Here is a 22,734-nt window from a genome sequence, read left to right as displayed (position 1 = left end):
TTTTTTGGATTCTCTGCAAACAGAATAAAAAGGATTAAATTGCCTAATGAATTGTTCATTGGGACTTGTTCCTCCACCTCTCAAATTATCCCAATGTAAAAGAGAAAAAGATTTGGCCCAATAATTCGAGATCAAAATGCTAAAAGTATGTATAATAATGTTATAAATGGAAAAATAGATTAGGTTGGTATTTTCAAAGGGAAGCTTCACAAAGGCCTCATGTGCCTGGTTTGTTTTTCTCACACAAACAACAAATAATGGGCTAATATTTATCCAGAAATTTAAGATGCATATGCTGTTCTTTAGTCCAAAATCCTATCATTGCTTCTTTCAATTTATCCACTTAAAAAACAACCTTGAATATAAAGGGTTCTTCCTTGTAATCAATTAAAGGGGAAATATTTCTGTTTCTGAGGCAGTGTCAGGGCTAGAAAAAAATAATTCATAGGAATTAAGTACTGTACATACTCATCTTTTTGGATAGTTTTATTTTGTTTTCTTTTTTTAACATCTAATTGATGCTGTTGCTGCTATTTAAAATAAGTGCATATGTGATTTACTTTTGGAACAGGAGGTGTTAGGAAAGGAAATTTGTTTGCACAGAATCAAAATATTTGAGTTCAATATTTTTTTCCTCTGCATAAGGATATCTGTAGTGGAAGAATAGTTCAGTGGTTAGAGTACTTACCGGAGACACTGAAGACTCCATTTCAATTCCCTGCCATAGACTTTTTTTTATAACCCTGCAAGACATTTAGTTTCTCAGATTTTTAAAGGTGTTGGCCCGTTGTGTGTCATTTTTCACATCTGCATAATGGTGTTAATAGCACTTCCCTACCTCACAGTGGTGTTATGAAGTTAAATATATTAAGAATTTGAGGTGTTCAGATGCTGCAGAAATGGGTTCCACCTTAGGCAGATTAATTATACTAGTTTCAGTTTGGAGTGACTTGGAGTGAATTTGTTGTGTTTGCATCAGTGAGAAATGTTGATAACTATTTGTAAAGGCCACGAGTGACTCTTTTGTGTGGTGCTAGATTCTGATTTTCTTATTCATATTGAATAGAACCTCAATCCATTACCAGTCCCATTAGTCTAGTTATCTTCAGTAAGGCTGTGTCTACATTGGCATCTCTTTCTGGAAAAAGGATGCTAATGAGACACTTCAGAATTGCAAATCCGCGGGGGATTTAAATATCCTCCGCGGCATTTGCATTTACATGACTGCCACTTTTTTCCGCCTCGGGGTTTTTGCCGGAGAAAAGCGCCAGTATAGACGCGATTTTCCGGAAAATAAGCCCTTTTCCGGATGATCCCTTGAAAGTAGGAATAAGGGCTTATTTTCTGGAAAATCGCGTCTACACTGGCGCTTTTCTCCAGCAAAAACCCTGAGCCAGAAAAAAGCGGCAGCCATGTAAATGCAAATGCCGTGAGGGATATTTAAATCCCCCGCGGATTTGCAATTCCGAAGTGTCTCCTTAGCATCCCTTTTCCGGAAAGGGATGCCAATGTAGACACAGCTTAGCAGTATTTGAATCTGACCCATAATGAGAGAGCTTTTATTTGTAGTCTAACATGGAGATTTCAGTTGCACAGTAGCTAAGGAGATTCAAAACAAATTTGAAAGTGAATATTCAGTGAAAGATCATGACCTAGATGTCGAAATTCATTTTTACATGCTACAATTATTTTCTATTTCAGTAAGAATATATATCCTGTGCATTTAGTAGTAGGACATTGCAACATGCTTTTGTTCTTACCCTTCTTTGTCCAAAGGTACCATGAACCAAGTAGCTCAGCTCCCTGAAGATTCTCGGTGCAGGGACTCCTATGCCACTTTCTTTTTAGTCCCTGGCCCAGATGCTATGTGCAAAATTAGAGTCATTGGTATAAGCAGTTAGCTTCAGGATCAAGAGGGTGTGAGGGTAACATAGTCATCTATATTTCTCACTCTGTTATAAAGTAAAGGACACCTAAACCAGTGACAGGGATTTTAATCAATATTATTACTATTATTAATACACTTGTAAGTATGCATGGTACTCTATAGGCTAGTGACCTACACTCTCCATGGACAAGCACATTTACAGTATTAGGTAGAATGTAGAAGCCACAGTGTGAACCTGCTGAGAAGTCAAGACAGGCAGACTGTTTGGAAGGAAGGGGTGGGCACTTGTTTTTAAAAAAAAAAAAAATTATGGTTTGCCTTTTTGACTACCGCTGCACACTGTGTGGAAATTTTCAGAGAACTGTCCACGATAACTCCAAGATATCTTTCCTGATTTGTCGTAGCCAAATTAGCCCCCATCATACTGTACAGTTGGGGTTATTTCTCCTGATGTGCATTACTTTACACTTATCCACATTAAATTTCATTTGCCATTTTGTTGCCCAATCACTCAGTTTAGTGAGATCTTCTTGGAGTCCCTCACAGTCTCCTTCTGTCTTGACTATCCTAAACAGTTTGGTATCATCTGCAAACTTTACTACCTCACTGCTTACCCCTTTCTCCAGATCATTTATGAATAAGTTGAAAAGGATTGGTCCCAGGACTGACCCTAGGGAGACACTACTAGTTACCCCTCTCCAATCTGAAAATGTACCATTTATTCCTACCCTTTGTTTCCTGTCTTTTAACCAGTTCTCAATGCAAGAAAGGACCTTCCCTCTTATCCCATGGCCATGTAATTTACCCAAGAGCCTTTGGTGAGGGACCTTGTGAAAGGCTTTCTGGAAATCTAAGTATACTATATCTACTGGATCCCCCTTGTCTGCATGTTTGTTAACCCCTTCAAAGAACCCTTATAGATTATTAAGACAGGATTTCCCTTTACAGAAACCATGTTGACTTTTGTTCAACAAATTATGTTCTTCTACATGTTTCACAATTTTATTCTTTACTATTGTTTCGACTAATTTCCCAGTACTGAAGTTAGACTTACCGGTCTGTAATTGCCAGGATCGCCTCTAGAGCCCTTTTTAAATATTGGTGTCACGTTGGCTATCTTCCAGTCATTAGGTACGGAAGCCGATTTAAAGGATAGGTTACAAACCACAGATAATTTCCCATCTGAGTTCTTTTAGAACCCTTGGATGAATGCTATCCGGTCCCAGAGATTTGTTAACATTAAGTTTTTCTATTTGTTCCAAAACCTCCTCTAATGACACTTCAATCCGGGACAGTTCCTCAGATTCATCACCCACAAAGGATGGTGCAGATTCGAGAATCTCCCCAACGTCCTCAACCGTGAAGACTAACGCAAAGAAATCATTTAGTTTCTCCGCAATGGCTTTACTTGCCCATTTACAATGTTACTCCATTGCTGCTAGCTCATTGGTATAACAACAATAGGTATAAGCAGGACAGACTCGCTGAGTGCAAAGCAGTGCCCTAGAGCACAACTGTCAATGGGGCACCACCCTCCAACATACAGAAAAGCAGTGCCTGTGTGGATGGTATAAACCTGACATTTGGGCAGTGCTGTGCCTGTGCTGACTGGTTCCAGTGATCTGCTGGCTGCACTGTTTTGGCACGTCTAGGGCTTCCATATGTTCATCCAGTAGGTTTGCCAACTGTCTAATCGTGTAAACCCAAAGGCCCCAAACCTGTCCCTTCTCTGTGCCCATACCCCTGTCCCGCTTCTTCTCCAAGGGTACGTCTAGACTACCGCGTTTTGTCGATGGAAGTTTTGTCGACAGATACTGTCGACAAAACTTCCGTCGACAAAGAGCGTCCAGACACATTGAGTTCTGTCGACAAAGCAAGCTGCTTTGTCGACAGAACTCCGTAGTCTGGACGCAATGTTACAGGCAATAACACCTTCTGTCGACAGAGTTCTGTCGACAGAAGGTGTTATGCCTCGTAAAATGAGGTATACCAGCGTCGACAAAACTGCTGAGTTCTGTCGACATTATGTCGACAGAAATCAGCGGTAGTGTAGATGCTGGTATAGTTTTGTCTACAAAAGTCCACTTTTGTCGACAAAACTAGGTAGTCTAGACACACCCCAAGATCCCACCTCCTACTCACTCTATGCCCCCTTCTCCCATTTCTCGCTCTCCTTCTCACTCACTTTCTTTCACCAGGCTGGAGCTGGGGGGGAGTAGCAGTTTGCAGTGTGGGAGAGTTGTAGGGTGCAAGATTTGGGAGGGAGTTTATGCTCTGAGAGGGCTGTTGGATGCGACCGTGGGTGCAGACTGGGCCAGAGGTTGAGGTAGAGAAGGGGGCTAACATCTTTTAGGTTTTGGAGTTCACATGAAGACATGAAGTAGGAGAAAATGGTGAAGCAGTTCATGCCTCTCATACAGTCTGCAGACTTAGAGATTCACTAACAATTTCAAGTCAGTTACAGATTATGGATCACAATTCTTCACAAAGGAATGGGCAAGAGATGAATTTGGCTACAAATTTCAAAAATGTCCTGTGTACATTCGTTCTTGCTAATATCAGAATGTACTATGTTTGGATGGATGAAAGAGCATGTTTTCTGACTTTTGATTCAGGAGTAATTTTTGAAGCGTCCATCCACTTTGACATTTTTTTAACTCCAAAGATTAACATAGAGGCTTTATCATGCAAAAGAAAAACTACAAACATATCATGCACTATATGTTTTAAACATATTGTTTGTTTGCTTTTAATGCTCACCAATGCTTTTAAACAGTTTCTTTTCGATAAAGTCTTTGAAATATTTTCTATGGAAGCAAAGTTTGAGAAAACTGTGTGAAATCACTTAGAGTATGTCTACACAGCAAAGTTATTTTGAAATAACAGCTGTTATTTCAAAATAACTTTCCTAGCATCTACACAAGCCAACTGCTATTTTGAAATTAATTTGAAATAGTAGAGGGCTTATTTCAAAATTGGTAAACCTCATTCCATGAGGAATAGTGCCAATTTCGAAACTGCTATTTTGAAATATGTGCTGTGTCGAGGCTTATTTCGAAATAGGGGGCCTCCAGCCCTTCCCGGGGTGCCCTGCTGGCCGCCCTGGCCACAAGATAACTTCTGACCTGATGCTCTGCCGAAACCAGTTCCAACTGGCCTTAAGTGTGATTCAGTGTCCAATCAATGTGGATGCACTATTTTGAAATAACAAAAAGCTATTTCAAAATGCATTTTGTGTCTAGACGAGTTATTTCAAAATAAGATATTTCAAAATAACGCTTAGTGTGGACATACCTGTATTGATAGCTAAATATTCCATAATATTTATTTTTATTGGCTCTCTCTTCCCCCATCCCTATCAAAATTTGGCCTATTCTCTGACTCTCTCCACAATAGGTGAAAAAATCTTCTCCTCTTCAGATATAAGAAACTGAACAACCTACCTCTACCTTGCCTTCTCAATTCATTTTAAATCTCAGTTGTAAATGTATATGTCTTTCCCTGCCCATGTCTCTGCATTCCTCTCTCCTGATGCTATTGTTTGCTTTGCAGTTGCATAATTGAGCTAAGGAAAGCATGTTGTATGCAATGTATATTTTTTATTGAAGATGCTAGAAAAAATAACTTTGTACTTTAAAAGGTTAATGCAAATCACATTATGCATTGGTTTATTTTGAAGGTGATAGATTTGTTCCATGTCATCAGTCTCCTGCAATTATATAGTACTTGCTTTATAGAAACACAATTATGTTCTTGCAGTTTAATTGATCACTATACTTGAATTGGGGTCACTGAAAACTAACTTATTCCTTAAAAATTCTCTGCTTAAAATAAAAGTGTATTTTTTTTTATTTATCTAGGCCCAGATTCTCATCTATGGCTGAGAAGAAGTAGGGACAGTTAAGGTTAAAAGATTGTGTTTGTGTTTGCTAGTTACATTCTAGTCCAATTCTCGTCTTTGTTACAACAGCTGTTATCAGATTCAAGAACTCCATATGGTGGTTAATATTTAGAAAAAGATAAAGTCCTGATCATTTTCTCTTTCTTTCATCATTGTCTCCTATGACAGCATCTGGGTGGAGATGTAACTGCTACACTGCCTCTACACTACCAGAAAATCTTCCTTCAGTAGGACAATCCTGAGGCTGGCTTTAGGTCTGCCTTTGGCCTATGGTGCAAAATCTAGGTGACTATGTTGAGAAAACATTTCTTTCTTTGGCTAATTTTCTTCCATCATGTTATTCTTAGGCTCTATTTCATTCTAGATAACAGACATCTCATTGAGACTTTCATGCTCTCCCAGTTTAATGAATGTGCTGCAGGATCACAATACACAGTGACATTGTTCTTCTTGTACTTTCATAAATAATCATCTGCTAAAAACCACAGCTACGAATGACATTGTGTTTCCTAAATGTCCAAATAGTTATTCAGGGTCTCCTGAGCTTCACCTCAATAACTGAGGATGGCCTATAATAACATTTTTTTAGGGAAGCCTTTACTTGAGTAATGATGTTTGAAGCTCATGTGGCACAGTGGGAAGCATACAAAGGAAAATCTGAAAGGAGTTTAATGACTCTGTAACATCCATGCATTTGAAATAAGGAGAATGCAAAATGAATCTAAGTCATGTCAATCACATAGCATGACGTAATGGGATTATGCAAGGAATGTGGTGAATAGTGCTTCGTTGGCAACACTTTACAGCACAGTGTGAAACATGATGCCTTAAACTATTTTTATTCTATTCGAAAAGTGATCTTATCTTTTCAGAAATGATTAGCTAGTCAAATAGTAATCCACTTACAAAACAGATCTACGCACAAAGTATGTGTTGTATATTTTCAGTATATAATTGTATTTCTGCATCTGCTTTATACTTCCAAATGAAACTATCTCATTTATTTCCTCATATTTTGTGACTAGAAGGTAATTAGAGCTTGGCAAGCCTAAGGAGGTCCAAAATATGATATGAATAGTAAAAGTTCACTGTAAAAAGTACACAGCACTTCATCATGATGAACCAGATTTCCCTTATGCTTTTGAGAACTAAAAAAAAGTTAAATTCCTGCCCAAGAGGCTATTTCAGTCTGTTCCAGAAATAACGTAAGGAAAACTGTAAATGCAAGAGGCTAGATTGTGACTTTTGACTACATACCCAGACCAGGGAATAAGAATCCCCCTTGCATCCAAGTTACCAAGGTCAAGGTGTACAGAGGTAGCCAAAGCTATACATCCTGAAATACCCTGGACAGATGAAGACAGAAAGGAGTGGAAGCATTTTCTAGTAGTGTAACAAGGCTCAGGAGACATGACTTTAATTCCTAGCTCTACCGTGCATCTACACTGCATCATACACTGCATCATAACTTGAAATAAGATATGCAATTTAAGCTACACAAATTCCATATCTTATTTTGATGCTATTTTGAAATTGCTTATTTTATTATTTGGTACTGTCTACATAGCACCAAATTTCAAAATAAAGTGCTATTCTAAAACGTCCCTTATTCCTTGTAGAGTAAAGTTTACAGGGACATCTGAATAGCGAGCCCAAAGTAATGGGCTTGCTGTGAAGACACTGGATAGCTATTTTGGGACACACCAGATACTAGCATATCCCTAGCATGTAAGTGTGACAGGATCTTTTGGGTATAATCTGATGTGTTCTATTTGTTATCCATTATAGTCATTTAACATGCATTCTGTGTAGTTAATAAATTTTTTTTGTTTTCTATAACCCAGTTTATGCAATTCACAACTGGGGGATCAAAAAGCTGTGAATATCTTCCATTACATTGAGAGAGGGGGTAATTTTCATGAGCTTACATTTTACAGATCTCTGCACATACAAGAAAATGTAATTTTGGATTTAAACTCAAAAGGGTACATGCGTAGTTGTTCTGAGAAATCCCCTCATGATCACAGACTCAGCTGTAGGTGCCCATGTCTATATGTGTATGCTGGAAAGGAGCTGGACAGCCTGTCATAGGCAGGTTGGACAGGTGGAGTCAGTGGGTCCCCAGAACAATAGAAGCAGGGGATGGTCCAACCTATACCACTAACTCCTCAGTTCAGGTCCTTGTCTTCCCTTATTTAAAGGGTTAAATAAACTAATAGTATAGAAGTGTCTCCATGCCTATGTTTCCCTAGGACTAATTGATTAATTTCAATATTAGATTAAAATACCAATTATGTGTATAGAATACTTGGTTTGTTCTGAGGGGGAAGGAGAAGAAGAATGTGAAGAAGGAAGACTTTCCATTTCCCCTCACATTTAAACTCTTAATGGGTTGACTGCTTCCAGCTAGGAAACAAATACTCAACAGATAACTTGGCATATGGTCTACAGCATGTTTGCAAAAAAAAAAAAAAAATACTGATTGATTTGTGTGATTTTTGCGTGTATATTAATTTCCAAATAACTATTCTTTGTAATTGTTATCACAAGAAATAAAAATCACAAAGATGTTTGACATTGGAGAAACAAAGATGACAGAATTTTGAGCTCTCACAAGAGAGAAACTTAACAACAGCACAACAATAACCAGTGTACAATAGATCTCTGCAAAACATATTTTGAAAAGGAAAAAACTCACAATGAAATATGTACAACAAAATCTCTTTTCAATCCATGAAAGCAGAACCTGTGATAGTGAATAACCCCACGAAAAAAACCTGCACATAACCTTTCAAGTGCTTGTACTTGTAAGTTAATGAAGTCACACAATTAGATTTTTTTCTTTACAAGCCCTTTATAACATTTCAGTTCTGCCACTTATAATATTTAATTCAGATGTTTGTGCTAGAAATCTCACTGAATTCACCTTCAATTGTCTGTCCTCTTTCTATCCTTCAGATGAATGCAGCACCTGCAGTTATGAGCTTTCTCCTGAGATTTCTCATAAAAAAGACTCCTCACATGAAAAAAAGACTTTTGTTGTTTAGTAATTTTATCTGAAAAGTTTTGTAATTGTAATAAGAAAACTTTTTAAAAATATTTCAGAGGCAAGCAAAAAAGATGATGCCATAACTTTGTCCATTGTAGTCTGTGACTTTCCATTGGATGACATCCACAAAAGACCTGTCCTATTCCTACTGAAAGCAGTGACAAAAATTCCATTGATTTCACTGCAAGTACCACCAGGTCAAAAATACACTATTTTTATAATAATGAGATTACCATAGTGATTATAGACTCCAACTGAAACCATATCTCCAGTATATTAGAAACTGCAAATGCATAGTCAAGTGCCCTGTAAGGCTTAAAATGAGAATTGGCAAGAATGAAGAAAGACATACCTCCATTTTAGAGATGGGAAATGGAAATAGATCAGACTGTACTGAAGAATACCTTACCACTTTTGAAAGGCTATGTGAGGTTTACAAGATTACAAAGGATTACTGTTTGCAAAACTCTCTGCTAAAGCCTGGTACACAACAGAGGGGCTTCCCAGAGGGGTGGGAGCCTAGCACACTGGGAGCTGAGCTGGAGGTGGTCTACCTGGCTTAGCAGAGAAAAGGGGAGGGACCAGTAGGGCTGGTGATGGGCAGGGGTGGGGAAGCAGTCAGGAGATTGGGGAGGGGCAGTAACAAGGGGTCCGGATATTATTTCCCCTGGTCCAGCAAAATCCCTCATGTGGGACTAGTTATGTCCCAAGGGGTACGGACCAGAAAGGTCCAACCTGTGTCTTCCCAAACCAACAGAAGTGCTTTGTGCAGCTCAAAAAGGTGTCTCTCTCATCAGCAAAAAATCATCTATTAAAAGATTAATATGAATATGAATATTAAAAGATGAACCCGTGTTGTCTGTTAAATTATAAGGTTTATTCAGGAAATTTGTGGCAGAGCATGGTACTGAGTCCCCACAGGTGGGCCTTAATCACAAGTCAGCCTTTTCACAGAAAGATAGCACAACAATTAGGGAGCTCAACAATAGCTGAATTTTGGGGCTGTTTGATGCCCAAAAGAAAGTACCTTGAAGGAAGAGATAATTTCAGAAAAAAATATTACATAGAGATACTAGTTGCAGATATACTATATGATATGAAGCAGTACAAAAATCTACATCTTTTGAGTGTACAAGATTGCTCACCCTCAAAGATGACCACAAACTTTACCAGAAAGGGAAGTCTCTTTTTCTGCTTTAAGAGAATTGTCCACAAAACATCATTCTCTCTTTTGAATTTGGCATTTTCTGTGTCCTCCATGGATTTTTCATTTTGAGACATGATGATAAAAGACACAGACTGCATTTTAATTTACATGCAATTACTCAGTAATAGCATTTAGATTATCATAGAAGGTCAGAGTTAAGAACTTGGAGTTTTCAAGCTCCTTAATTTTGTATCTATATGTACTGTTTTTCTGAAATTGACTCAGCCTTCAAGGTGAGAGAAGTACTGGTATGTGTTATTGGAATCCAGAGAGCACAAGATGCAGGGGCAGAATTATGAGATTGAAAGGTTGGTGAGAGTTAGAACTGTTAACTAGGGACTTAAAATAGTATTTTATATAAAACACATACTAGCTTCAGTCCAAATTTTTATGCTATTATTTTTCTACCAAAATAATAGACTGGCCTGGTATCTGCCAGACGATAACTATTTTACATGGTATTTATCAGGGCTAGGATTTCTGGGGGTAGTAGTCCCTGTAAGACTTTGTCTTTGAACACCATGATTTGCTGAGTCTGTGCCTGGTATGGGTCTGAAATATTCTGAGATTGTCCTCCGACCCCACAGTCAGTTTCTTTCCCTTTCTTCATCTGCTCCTGTGGTATTTCATTTGTAGAACTGGGATTCTGCAAGGTTTTTCATTGCATGTATTTTAGATTTCTAACAATGTCTTCAGGTTCCAAATTTTGGGCACACAAGTTTCAAAACATTGGCCTAAGTGACTTGCTTAAAGATATAGAAGAAGTCAATTAGACAGACATAATTGGAACTCAGCAGTTCCTGAATGTCTGAGTTCCCAATGTTTCTCACTCGTTACAAGAGTTCTACATGAAGACTGAACATGGCTGCATGTTGTCACATATCAGCTGTAATTTTTCTTCCTTTAGTGACCTGAAAAACTATACTAATGTTTAGTGTTATGCTCAAAGCTAAATAAGAGGAAATGTGTTCTACTTTGGGCTGTTTTGCAGAAATAAATTAGAGTGAACATAAATGAAATCTTCCCATAGGTCCTCAGAAATGAATCACACAACATCTGTCTTTCCTTTTTTAGATGAGTTGCAATAAAAGAATGTCTCAATCTTTAAAATCATTCATTTCTAGGGCTGCTTATCTCCTTCTGCCTCCCCTCTGATCCTTTCAACCCAAGAGTACTTGTCCATTGAGATTTCTACTCCTTCCTTGCAATTTCCTGCACTGGCAGAACTGATTTTCAAATAGTTGGTTTTAAAATATATTTCATTATAATTAAGTCTAAACATTTTAGGATTGTAAATGGTTTATACATCATATCTAGACACAGATTTTGCAAGTCAACTATCCTGACAGAGTGATGAGCAAAAGAGAGAGGCAGGCACTGCCAAGTTAATGGCAAGAAGCAGCAATCACCCTGTTTTGAGGTTTGTATATATGTGCTTCAGCACTACATTAAAGCATCTTCCTTGAAAGGGAAAACACATCAGCTGGGCCTGGGGATTCAGAGACCTGCCACCCCAAGCCTGCAGAAGTAAGTGGATTGAGCTACCAGCAATTAGCTGTCAAGAGATGCTTGAGAAGTAAGAAGCCAGTACTCCGCGTTTTAGCCCCAGGACATGAAGACCCATTCAGTTTTAAAGGAGTGAAATAAGCTGCCATAGTTGAGCTGCCTTGAGCAGTACAGACCAGAATTGCAGGCACAGGTGCTGACTTTTGTTCTTACTGGTGAGTGTTTTCTGTTTTCTGGTTTCACTGGGTGCTGTGTATGTGCTCCTGACATTTACTGATGGCTCATGAATGCTGACCATGCCCTATTTTTTTTATCAGTGTGTGTTTGAGCCCCAGAGCAGCCATGGAGTCAGCCCCTATAATTCCAGGCCTCTAAAACCGGGTCTGGGTTCTACCTTTTTGAGGTGATAGAGAGCACAAGAAATACATGAGTATGAAGGCATGTGCTGATGTGGTGCCTGGCCCCTGAACAGAAATTACATACTGAAAATGTCCCCTTGCACAATCTAGCCTTCTTTGTCACTTGTGCAAGGCCAGGCATCATCTACACCCACAATTTACAAAAAAATCTCCTCTCATTCAGGTTTATAATTCAGGAGTCATCTTGGACTCCTCCCTTTCTTTTGCCTGGCATGTCCAAACTGTATCCAAATATAGACACATAATACTTATTGCATTTCCAAGATGTGAATTTTCTTTCTGTTTGCACCTCTAAACCTCATCTTCAGACTCATAATTTCCACTGCTCTGTTATTTTTTAAAAACATACCTCACCCGTTCTTCACAGCTCTAAATGCAGCTTCTAGGATTATCTTCCCTGACCATTTCTCTGACCACATCACTTCCCTTCCTAATTAATTTCCTTTGCTCCTTTAGTTACATTATTCAGAGACCCAGCTCCATCCTCATCTTCAAAGCATTTCACAGTTCCACCACAATTTTTTTAAAAAAGGACAATAACCTCCTTATGAAAGGAACATTTTTCATTTTCATTTAATTTTTATTCAAAATATGGGTTTTCATTGAAATACAAGATTTTTATTTTTTGTTGGTTTTGGCAACTGACAAGTATGTTTTTTTCCTTCTGAAAACTGTTCAGTTTTGATTTTTAAAACTTGAATTTTATTTGTAGGTTTTTAAACAAACCACAAAAATGTAAATGAAATGCCACACTTCTAATACCCCACCACCATCTTCGTCTTGCCAATTTACAAAATATGTTTTGCCACAAGATCCCAAGACAATAGCAATTTATTTTGCGTTCATAGAAGGCACAAGAGCACATGGCTTTAGTGTGTTTGACTGAAAAGTGAGTGTGAGTCCTTGCACCCCTGCTGCTATAAAAAGACTAAAGGACCTTGTTAAAATGTGAGATATGTAGCAGTAAACATGGGGACTAATGCATCTCCTGCTGCTGCATTACAAAGCAGAGAATTAAGAATGCAGCATCTACTGTAACTCATGTGAGAAACATTTGATGATGATGATGAAGATTGTTGCTATCACATTTTTCGAAGACTAATGTAAAATGAAGCAATAGGCAACTGTGTGTGGCGGGGTATTTTAACCTTTTATTTGTTAAACTGGTGGTCTAAAATGATTTTAGCTTTAACAGTGTTACCTCTGACCAAAAAATATGGTGCTGGTGAGTTAGCACTCAACTATTTGATACATAATTTTTAAAAGCTTTTTTAAGCTTCATATTATACCATCAGTATTTAAGTATTGTGTGACCTTATGGGTAGGTGGACCACAGAAGCACTCAGTTACTTCATTACTTTTATCCATGGAGGATAAGTGCTTTTCCTATTCCATGGCTAGACAGACCCTGTTTTTTGGTCATACCAAGAATTATCATAGGAGTACTTATAGTTACTCTCCAAATACTATATCTGATTCCTCTAAAGTAAACTGTTTCCCTGGAGAATATTTATCTGTCTACCTAGTCAGTTCCAATACTGAGGCACTGTTCAGGGAGAGGTGAAGTTACAGATCTAGTGCAATTGTCACTGTAGAATCAAAAATATATAGTATTTGCTTCAAGGTACCCATCCTCACCAAATCTACAAAAGGCTATATTGTGGCTATATTGTGGCCGTGTCCAGACTCAGGGGTTTTTTCGGGAAAAGTAGCCTTTCCCCGAAAAAACTTCCCCTGCGTCCAGACTCAAGCCGCGTTCTTTCGAAATTATTTCGAAAGAACGCGGCTTTTCTTTCGATGGCGGTAAACCTCATTTCACGAGGAAGAACGCCTTCTTTCGAAAGCTCCTCTTTCGAAAGAAGGCGTTCTTCAATGTAAAGAGGCCGTCTTCGAAAGAGAGCATCCAGACTCGCTGGGTGCTCTCTTTCGAAAAAGCGGATTTCTCTTTCGAAAGATCCGCCTGCAGTCTAGACGCGATCTTTCAAAAGAGCCTCTTTCGAAAGAAGCCTGCAGTCTAGACATAGCCTGTGTGAGCATCAAACTGCTAGAGTGGAGTCTTAAGTAGAGTTGGGAATTTTCTATTGGAATGACTTTCTGTCTAAGAGTCCCCTCTTCCCAAAATCAACATTTTGAAAAAAAAAATTGTCTCTTCTCCCTCGCACCTTCTCTGCCAGGCAAATTGAAATGATGGATCCCTGGCTGTTTACTCTTGTCAGTATCTTCCTATGCTGGCAGAAAGTGAAATTGACCAAAACTACACAAAAGGATTGCAAAAACCGAGCTCACTGCCTCTGCCTTGTTGTCTCGCAGTCTCCATGTTTTCCCTGCCTCGTACTCCCAGTTCTAGGTCCAAAGAAGCTCTCTGTCTTTCTAGTCCCAGATCTGAAGGAGTAGTGGGGAACCTGAGTGCCAGAAAGTTAATCTTTTCCTTCTGTTTGATAATAGTTTACAAATAGCTGAAAAGTAACTTTCCAGGTTTCCTGAATGGACTTTTTCTATTTGAAATCTGTTTCTAAGGAATTTTTGTCCAAGTTTGAGATATATTTTTTTTTCAGAAAGATATTTTCATTTTCTGACCATTTAATTTTAAGTGGTAATAATACACATTATCTGAAAGCTTCATGCTGCTACTCATCTGTGCAGATTTGAACCTCTGTGCACACTACATAGTGAGAAGATAGCATCATCTTCTTTACTTCATGTGGAGTACTAGCAAAAAATAACTGTCATTCAGTCTGTCTACTCTATCAATCAGATTGATAGATTAGATCTGATTCAAATCTATATAGGGTTTGGATATTTAACCTCTATCCTTATGGTGTCTACATTACTTTAGAAGGAATGTACAAGCTGGTTCAAAAAAAAATATGGTCAGAGCTTCTTTTGAGGATAAATGTTGCGCATTTATTCTGCATCCTTCTCAAACTTCCTGATTGTCAAGTATTAAGGACCAGTAATAGTGAAATACCATGGGTATTTGTTTCAGATGAAACAAAGACACACTGAAATCTCATGAGAAATCCTGTCTTTGTAAGATTTACAGCCCCAATTACAAACCAAAGAGTTATAGATAAGTTTGAATAAGCTTTGGATAAACTGGTGGTCTTTCATTCACTTATCCAAATCAGACCTGGAACTTTGTGAAATTAATCCATAACTTAAAATCTCCACCTGTTGCCCCATCAACATCCTGCTGCAAAATATTTTAACAGTATTTTAATTACTTTTGCTTCCTTGCTACCATTCATTTTTCTTTTCTTTTCTTTTCTTTTCTTTTCTTTTCTTTTCTTTTCTTTTCTTTTCTTTTCTTTTCTTTTCTTTTCTTTTCTTTTCTAGATAAACAGGGCAAAAGTCCTGGATATGAATAAGCAATAGCATAAAAAAACCTGTTTCTCTTCTATTAAATAAAACATTGCTGTGGTTCATAATACTTCTTGATAGATGTCAAAAGTTAAGATTTGTTACCTTAAATCATTTTATAATTTGCACACATTGCTTCATACTCTTAGCATGCATAGCTAATTGGTATACCTGAAATATATGAATAACAATGTGGCTTAGAACTACAAAAGGCAAAGAAATTATGTTTATTTCTCATAAATAAATTACTAGCTGCAATGTATTATTTATGTTACACAAATTTAAACAATGTATAATACATGAGGATAAATTTACTATATTTGGAGTAAATTTAACAGAGCTGTCTCTTAGGGCTTTATTAATATTGCAAAAACAGTATTTGCTGTATAATTGATTTTTGAAAATTTTGCATATGTTTTTATAAATCTAATTTCTTAACCTAGGAAATGTTACAAAGCATGTTTTAGGTTGATAACACCGTAACAAAGGTGTGTTGTGAAGTTTGAGGTCAAGTCAAGAACCTTCTGCAACTTGGGAAGCCACACTAGCTTTGCACAAAAAGTGAATTTATTATGACTGCAAAACTTTCTCCTTAAATAAGTACATTGTTCCAAAACAAGGGAATTTGCCCCCAGTAATTTAGACTTTGGTCCTTTCTGGTTGTTAGGGGGTGGGACTCACTGCTGTGGCATCTCCTGCTGGGAGCTCTGGGAAATTAGTCCTTTCTTAGCAGGGCATTTAATTCTGGCAGCGTATCCCCCATCTGTGCTCCACACACCCAGTCTGGAATCACATCGCTCCCTGACCACAGTGTCCTCTTCAGAATACTGCCCTCCAGCAGTGCCTACCCCAATGATCTCCCATCCCCCTTCTGGGGGGAGGGTGTATCGATATTCCTTAGTTTGTACTGCCACTGTGGCCTCCAAGCTCAGCCCCTCTGTCACAGGAGCAAGCCACTATCTGTATGATCCATGCCTTGGTGGCAAGGGAAGGAGGAAGACCCAGGCCCACACACTAAGGGACCCTCTGGCAGCAGCCTTTTCTACCTGCCTCTACTCCTCTTCATTGCCTTCTATTCCCTGGGTCTTCTGTTTCCTTCCCCTGTTACTCTTTACACCCTCCTGGCCCTAGTGGCAAGGCCAGCAGACTAGCAGGTATCAGGAGCCTTCCTTTTCTACCCCCCACCCCTCCAAAGTCTGCCCTATGCTGCTTTCCCAAAGGTGCTTCTTCAGGAACCAGGTCATGCACCTTCCCTAGTCAGGGCCTAACTGTCTCTCTCTGCTGGGCAGCTCCTTATACGCAGGGCTGCCTAAGCCAGACACACCCTAATTGGCTACTAAAAAGCCTCTTCTTCAGAGGTCAGGATTTTGTGCAAGTGTAACCCACACACCTATGCTATGTCTACACTGGCGCATCTTGCGCCAGAGCTATGCAAATGAGGCTAAGCGTGGAATATCACCGAGCCTCATTTGCATATCTAATGGCCGCCATTTTTGCGGAAGATTATTTTTAGGCATAATGGCATTGCACAAGAAGGTTTTTCTTGCGCAAGAAGGGGCAGTGTAGACAGCTCCTTCTTGCGCAAGAGCCTCTTACGCAAAATGGTGGCTCATTAGATATGCAAATGAGGCTCAGCGATATTCCACGCTTAGCCTCATTTGCATAGCTCTGGTGCAAGATCGCGCCAGTGTAGACATAGCCCTAGAGTGGTTCACTGACCTATGTAGTGGTACTTAGACGGCTTTCTCAAGTTACAGATAGTCAGAAAATGGTAAGGATTTTTCCTGATAAATCTTGAAAGATGCACAATAATCCAAAATGTGTTAAATTATTTTCTTCTAGAATTTCAAGTGAATTTGTAAACATACATGAATATAAAAATAATTTGATTTTCAACTTTTTCCCAGGTTTCAAGTTTTTACTTTTTTATTAAATCATGCTAAAATTTTTCATAGAAATGCTGGTTTTGAAGAGTAAAGTTTAAACCAGAAAATTTCAACTACTTCTCTTTGCTATCATCATTTCTGTACCCTTCTACTATTCTGTGAATGGAATAGAAGATATCTATTAAATCTTCATCTGTAGTATTATATGTTTGAGCAAAGCCTGAATGATTATCTTTTGAAAATGAGAATAGTCGTTCTTTTTTATTTCTCCTCCATGCATGAGATATTAGCTATTTATAGCTTGATTCTTAGGCTATGTCTACACTGCAACACTATTTTGGGGCACTGAAGTATCCTGAAATAACTATCCCATGTCTTAACAGCAAGCCCATTATTTTGGGTTCACTATTCCGACGTCCCTGTAAACTTCATTCCACAAGGAGTAAGGGACATTTCAGAATAGTAGGTATTCCAGAATTTGGCACTGTCTAGACTGTACCATATTATAAAATAAGCTATTTCAAAATAAGATCGAAATAATGCAGGCAATTTGCGTAGCTCAAATCACATATCTTATTTTGAGCTACAGTGCAGTGTAGACACACCCTTATATAGCTTACATCACATTCTATGCTACATGATTATCACATTTATAACTCATTATATCAGGATGATTAAAAAGTACACTTCTCAAAATTAACTAATGTAAAATTTATATTGTGGACTTTTTTGGAAGGAAGGCAGGTTTCCACTGCAAAAGTGGAAGATAGTATTTCAGTCATCATACTTGCCAACAAGGGTGTGTTTACACAGCACCCTAAATTCAAAATGAGATACGTAATTAGTGCTATCCATATTGCATATCTTATTTTGATTGCTTTTTGAAATAGCTTATTTCAAAATTTGTCATATCTATACAGCACCAGATTTTGAAATAACATGCTATTTCGACACATCCCTTAACCCTGGTGGAACAAGGGTTGCAGAGATGGTGAAATAGCATGCCCGTTATTTGAAAAAATATTTTGAAATAACAGGTCTGTTTAAAAGACGCAGGGTAGCTATTTCAGGATACCTCCTGTATCCCAAAATAGCCACGTTGTCTAGATGTACCTTAAGTGTTCTTTATCCTTTGTTCTATAAAAACTATAAATACTAGAGTTTTAAAAAGTGAATGAGGCATCGTACGGACAGAAGATCTTTACAGAACAATGGAGTCGTAAAATAGTAGGTGCTACTTGTGGTGCTTTGAAAACTGTTAAAATTGCAGTCTGTAGCTCTGAGGTTGCGTTGTCCCTTGGTGCTGTACAGATGATTCCCAGCTCACATGGAAATACTTGTTGTGCTAGCCTTCATTGAGCTAGCATGCTAAAAAGAGTGTTATATGGGCAAGGTGAACAGCCATACAGGCTACTGTCCTCAAGTGCATATCCATGGGATGCAGGTGGGTTTGTACTCAGGTCAGCTAGCCTGTGCTGCCATTTGCTTCTGCCTGTGCTACTGTGACTGCATTGCTGTTTTTAGAGCATTAGTTATGAAAGCTATGTGAGTATGTCTATGCAAAGTGGGAATCACCTGCCTTACAGTCTGGTTGAAAGGGGGCTCTATAAGGAATCACACAATCTGGGTCCTGTTTAGTCAGTCTTCAGACAGACTAGTAAGGCAGGATGAGTTGTGTTTTACAGTTTGAGGAGGAGCCTGATTTGTCACTCTCTCTGTTTGGGTTCTGGCATGTTAGTGTTATGAATGATAAGAAATAGTAGAGTCAAGGTGTATCCTTCCAGTAAGCATATTTTATGAGGGGAAGATTGTTTGGTTTTTATTTATCTAGTGTGTGTATATACTACAAAACTCAACCACACCACTGGGACCTGGTTTGACAGTGCTACAGGATTAGTTCTGGTACAGCTTGAAGCTTCTGGGTTCTCCATTATCTAAATATTAATTAAAGTGGAGTTGGAAAAATTTTCCCCTCAAATTTCAGCTGCAGAGAAATCTAGTGCAAAAGCAAGGGCATTTTGTTCATATAATTATCTTGTTTAGTTGTCAAGGCTGATTGTTTTTAATTGAGAATGTTAATGAGAGCTTTGGAAAAATCTCATTTTGATAACTGAATTCTGCACCAATAGGCCTCCATGGTAAAACTCCAGTGTATTTCAGTGGGGGCAGATTTAAGTTGTCACAAACTTTGTTTGTTTGCTTTTTAAATCTCACTCTTGTTATGTTAAGTATAAAATACTAGATTCTTCATGGATAGCCCTATGAAACAAAGATACTTTGACCTGTTTTGTAATAACTGGTTCTATGTCAGTTTGGTAAAAATATTGGTTTTAGAGATATTTAGCTTGTGATTTTTTTCAATGATTAAATTATATTCCTCCTACTTCAGTTACTTCCCAGGTTCAATAAGGTTCTGCATTGCAGCAAGAATGGCAGTGACCACAAGAGTTATAATTGCATAACAGTTTATTTTTCTAAACTTTTTCCCCGGTTTCTCATAACTTTCTGAAAGACTTACTTATGAGGCAATCTCTACCTAAAATTGTTATTGTTTCCATAATTTGAGGAAATACAGTTCAGCTGTTTCTGAATGTAAAGAGTGACTAAAATATAGTGCTAAAATATAGTTCTATAAAGAAATTCACCTTTCAGCAGAGCCCAATTTTTTTAAAAAAAACCCACACTTTCCATTCAGGGATTTTGTTCTTCGTATAGTTTGCTTTTTCTGTTGTAAAATTTCACTTATGTTCATGGCAAAGTATAAATGATCAATAATCACAGCTCACTGTCTCACCTTCCACTTTATCTTAAAGATGCCACATACATCTAAGCCACTAGATCATTACCAAGAAAGAAAAGAGCCACCTGCTGAAACATCAATGCTAGTTCCTGTAGCACAATGGGCTTTCCTTGGAGGTCTCCCATCCGAGTACTGACAAAGCTTGACTCTGCCAGGCTTGAAAAATGTGACGAAATTACAACCCAAGGCAGAGAGACTGCAGGAAACATACTTGCTCATTCCACTTGTTTTGCCTAATAAAGAATGCCTTGAGAAAGCTCACTCAATCGTTCTTCTTTCTAATGAAAATCTGGTGTTCTCCATTGTATTTTGAAGAATGTGCTCCATATAGTAAAGCCCAAAGGTCCAAAATGCAGATAGAAGCAGCACTTGCAATAGATTATATTATTATCTATTATTTGTCACTAAGCTCTGAATTTAAAGCTTTTCTCCTTCTTCTTCCCACCTCCTCTCCCTGCAGGAAGCTTGAAATTTGAAAAATCAATAAAGAAGAATTGAGAGAATAAATTGTTATTATTTACTGAGTTTTTTACTATAACTTCTTTAGTTAAGTCTCTGACTGTGTTTCTATTACAAATCCCACTTTTAGCAAGTTAATATAGCTGGGTTTTTTTACATAAAATATCTTTGCCTAGAAGTAAGTTATATTATTTACATTGTGCATTTTGGGCATTTTTGCAGGATATGGAGCAAAGTTTTGAAGATATGTAACTCATGTCTGCTTTGTGTGGCATTCTATCTGCCCCTAGTAGCCTAAGCCAACTAAATTTTGATGAGGCTGCTACAGTCTTGGGTTACGGTCATGTGAGAAAGGTTCACACATTTAGCTTGAAAGAGGTCAACTTTGATCCTCCTTGTTGACAGGTGGAGTTTGTTAGTGAAATAAGTGCTGTTTTGTTGAACAGCCATTTGAAAAGTTATTCTGCCCCTAAAACTTTCTGACTTTCAATCTATATTATAAACTTGTGACTTTAGAGACTTAAAAAGAGGTCCCAAGATGTGATCTATGATGTCAATGTCTATATTAAGGAATCCCATGTAACCATATACTCTTTTGTACTCCTTGTTGCAGTATTCCACTGAATATGGATTAAGGCCTCTGGACCACTTTTTCAAAAGGGGGCTCCTAAATTTAATCAGCTAAGACTGGAATTTCCAAAGGGTTCATGGGAAGATAATTGCTTAACATGATTTTGTTAACATAAAATCTGGATTTTAATGCAATAGGTTTTTTTTAAATGAAATAATTTCAGTCAGTTCTAATTAAAACTTAGGCATTCTGCATCCACTCATTTATATTCCATGTCTTGGTAAAAGTTTGATATCAGAAGCTTGTAATTACAATTCTCTACATTAATTATAAAAGACACTGTCAGAATTGTCCCTTTCCAATTACAATAATCCTGCAATTATTAGGCATAATAGCTTGCAGTAATGGATAAATGAAAAACATGTTATCTGAATTTCCTGGCAGTTGATGGGTTAAAACTAGTGGTTTATTTTATTTTATTTTATTTTAGAGTTCAATATTTTAAGCAGCCTGAAAGCTTTAATGGGTGGACTTATTAAAACCTCTATTGTCTACTAGGGAATGATTAAAGGCCAGTGATTTCTTGCACTTCCTCCAGTTATCTCAGATGTCACAGTGATTGATGGTAAAGCAGCCATTCTTCTGTAATGTTTCAGACTTTGTTGCTTGCCTTGAAGCAGATAATGTAGCTGCAGCAAAATGTGAAATGGCAGATAAATAATTTCTCTTGTTCCCTCTACTCAGTTGCAACTGGAGTATCCAGTGTACACTTGTTCATCTATCTTGATATTGTTGTTTGATAACATTAAGGTAGCATGACACCAGAGATGTGCAAAACAACACAAACTTTTCAGATACTGTAAAAAAGAGACTAACTTTCTCTCAGTGTATAAAGTTAATTTGTTAACTGAATAGTAAAGCAATCTGCTCCCTAATCAGTTTTCTGTCAACCATGTATGCAAAAAAGACCCAGGATCAATTTGCTATTTGTTTTCTGTGCTTTCTGAAATGGACTGCTGCATCCTGGCCTATCTAGTATATGTCTTGTAATAACCTGTATTTTTCCTTAGTCTGAGGGACTAGTAACCATTAAATCTTGTTACACAACAGGTACAGCAGAAACCAAATCCTGCATCTCAAGCTTGGAAGCCTGTAGTTAAGCACCTACATAAAAATGACTTGATTTCCAGAGATGCTGAGTGCCTTAGTTCTTTCAGCACCTCCTCTACCTAAATGTGGACTGGGTGTGTAACTATAGATACCCAAATTTGAAACTGTTGATTTTAATGCTAAGGTCCACTCTGGGGAGCAGGGAATCTCATCTTCCTCATGATAAATAGTTCTGGGCTTTGTAAGATATCAGACTTTAAAACCACATTATTGAGACTTTCCCCTTTCTGTTCATTTTATTTCAGCTTACTTCTGTGGCTGCCATCTCAAGGATTACTAGAAATATAACTGACCTTAAATACTGTCTGAGAGCTGGTAAACCCACCTTTCAAATGGCATCAAACCATAAATATTTTGGTCTAAGTGTTAATGAGTGTATTGGTGAAACTGAACTGGGATGAAAGGGCAAAATGGTAATCAGAATGATCCGTCTCGTTGTTTAGTTACTGGTATGGCACCCCACCACCAGAATGTCTGAGAGAGAAGCTGAGATTGGCAGATACAGAGTCCCTCAAGTC

The 22,734-nt window shown here is 37.9% G+C and overlaps 1 long non-coding RNA gene across 1 annotated transcript in view; it reads left to right on the top strand.

Annotated features, from left to right (window-relative positions):
• LOC112543866 (uncharacterized) overlaps positions 1 to 20,257 on the top strand; it is a 57,127-nt gene extending 36,870 nt beyond the window's left edge. The window contains exons 2-3 of the long non-coding RNA XR_003087145.3: positions 5,958 to 6,074; positions 20,030 to 20,257. This is a non-coding gene — a long non-coding RNA (uncharacterized LOC112543866). The remainder of the gene's footprint in view (positions 1 to 5,957; positions 6,075 to 20,029) is intronic.
• Positions 20,258 to 22,734: the final 2,477 nt, after the last annotated feature.

Source organism: Pelodiscus sinensis, chromosome 4 (assembly GCF_052426305.1).
Source record: "Pelodiscus sinensis isolate ZL-2025 chromosome 4, ASM5242630v1, whole genome shotgun sequence".
Classification (NCBI taxonomy): Eukaryota; Metazoa; Chordata; order Testudines; family Trionychidae; genus Pelodiscus; species Pelodiscus sinensis.
This window is presented reverse-complemented; position numbering and strand designations above follow the sequence as displayed.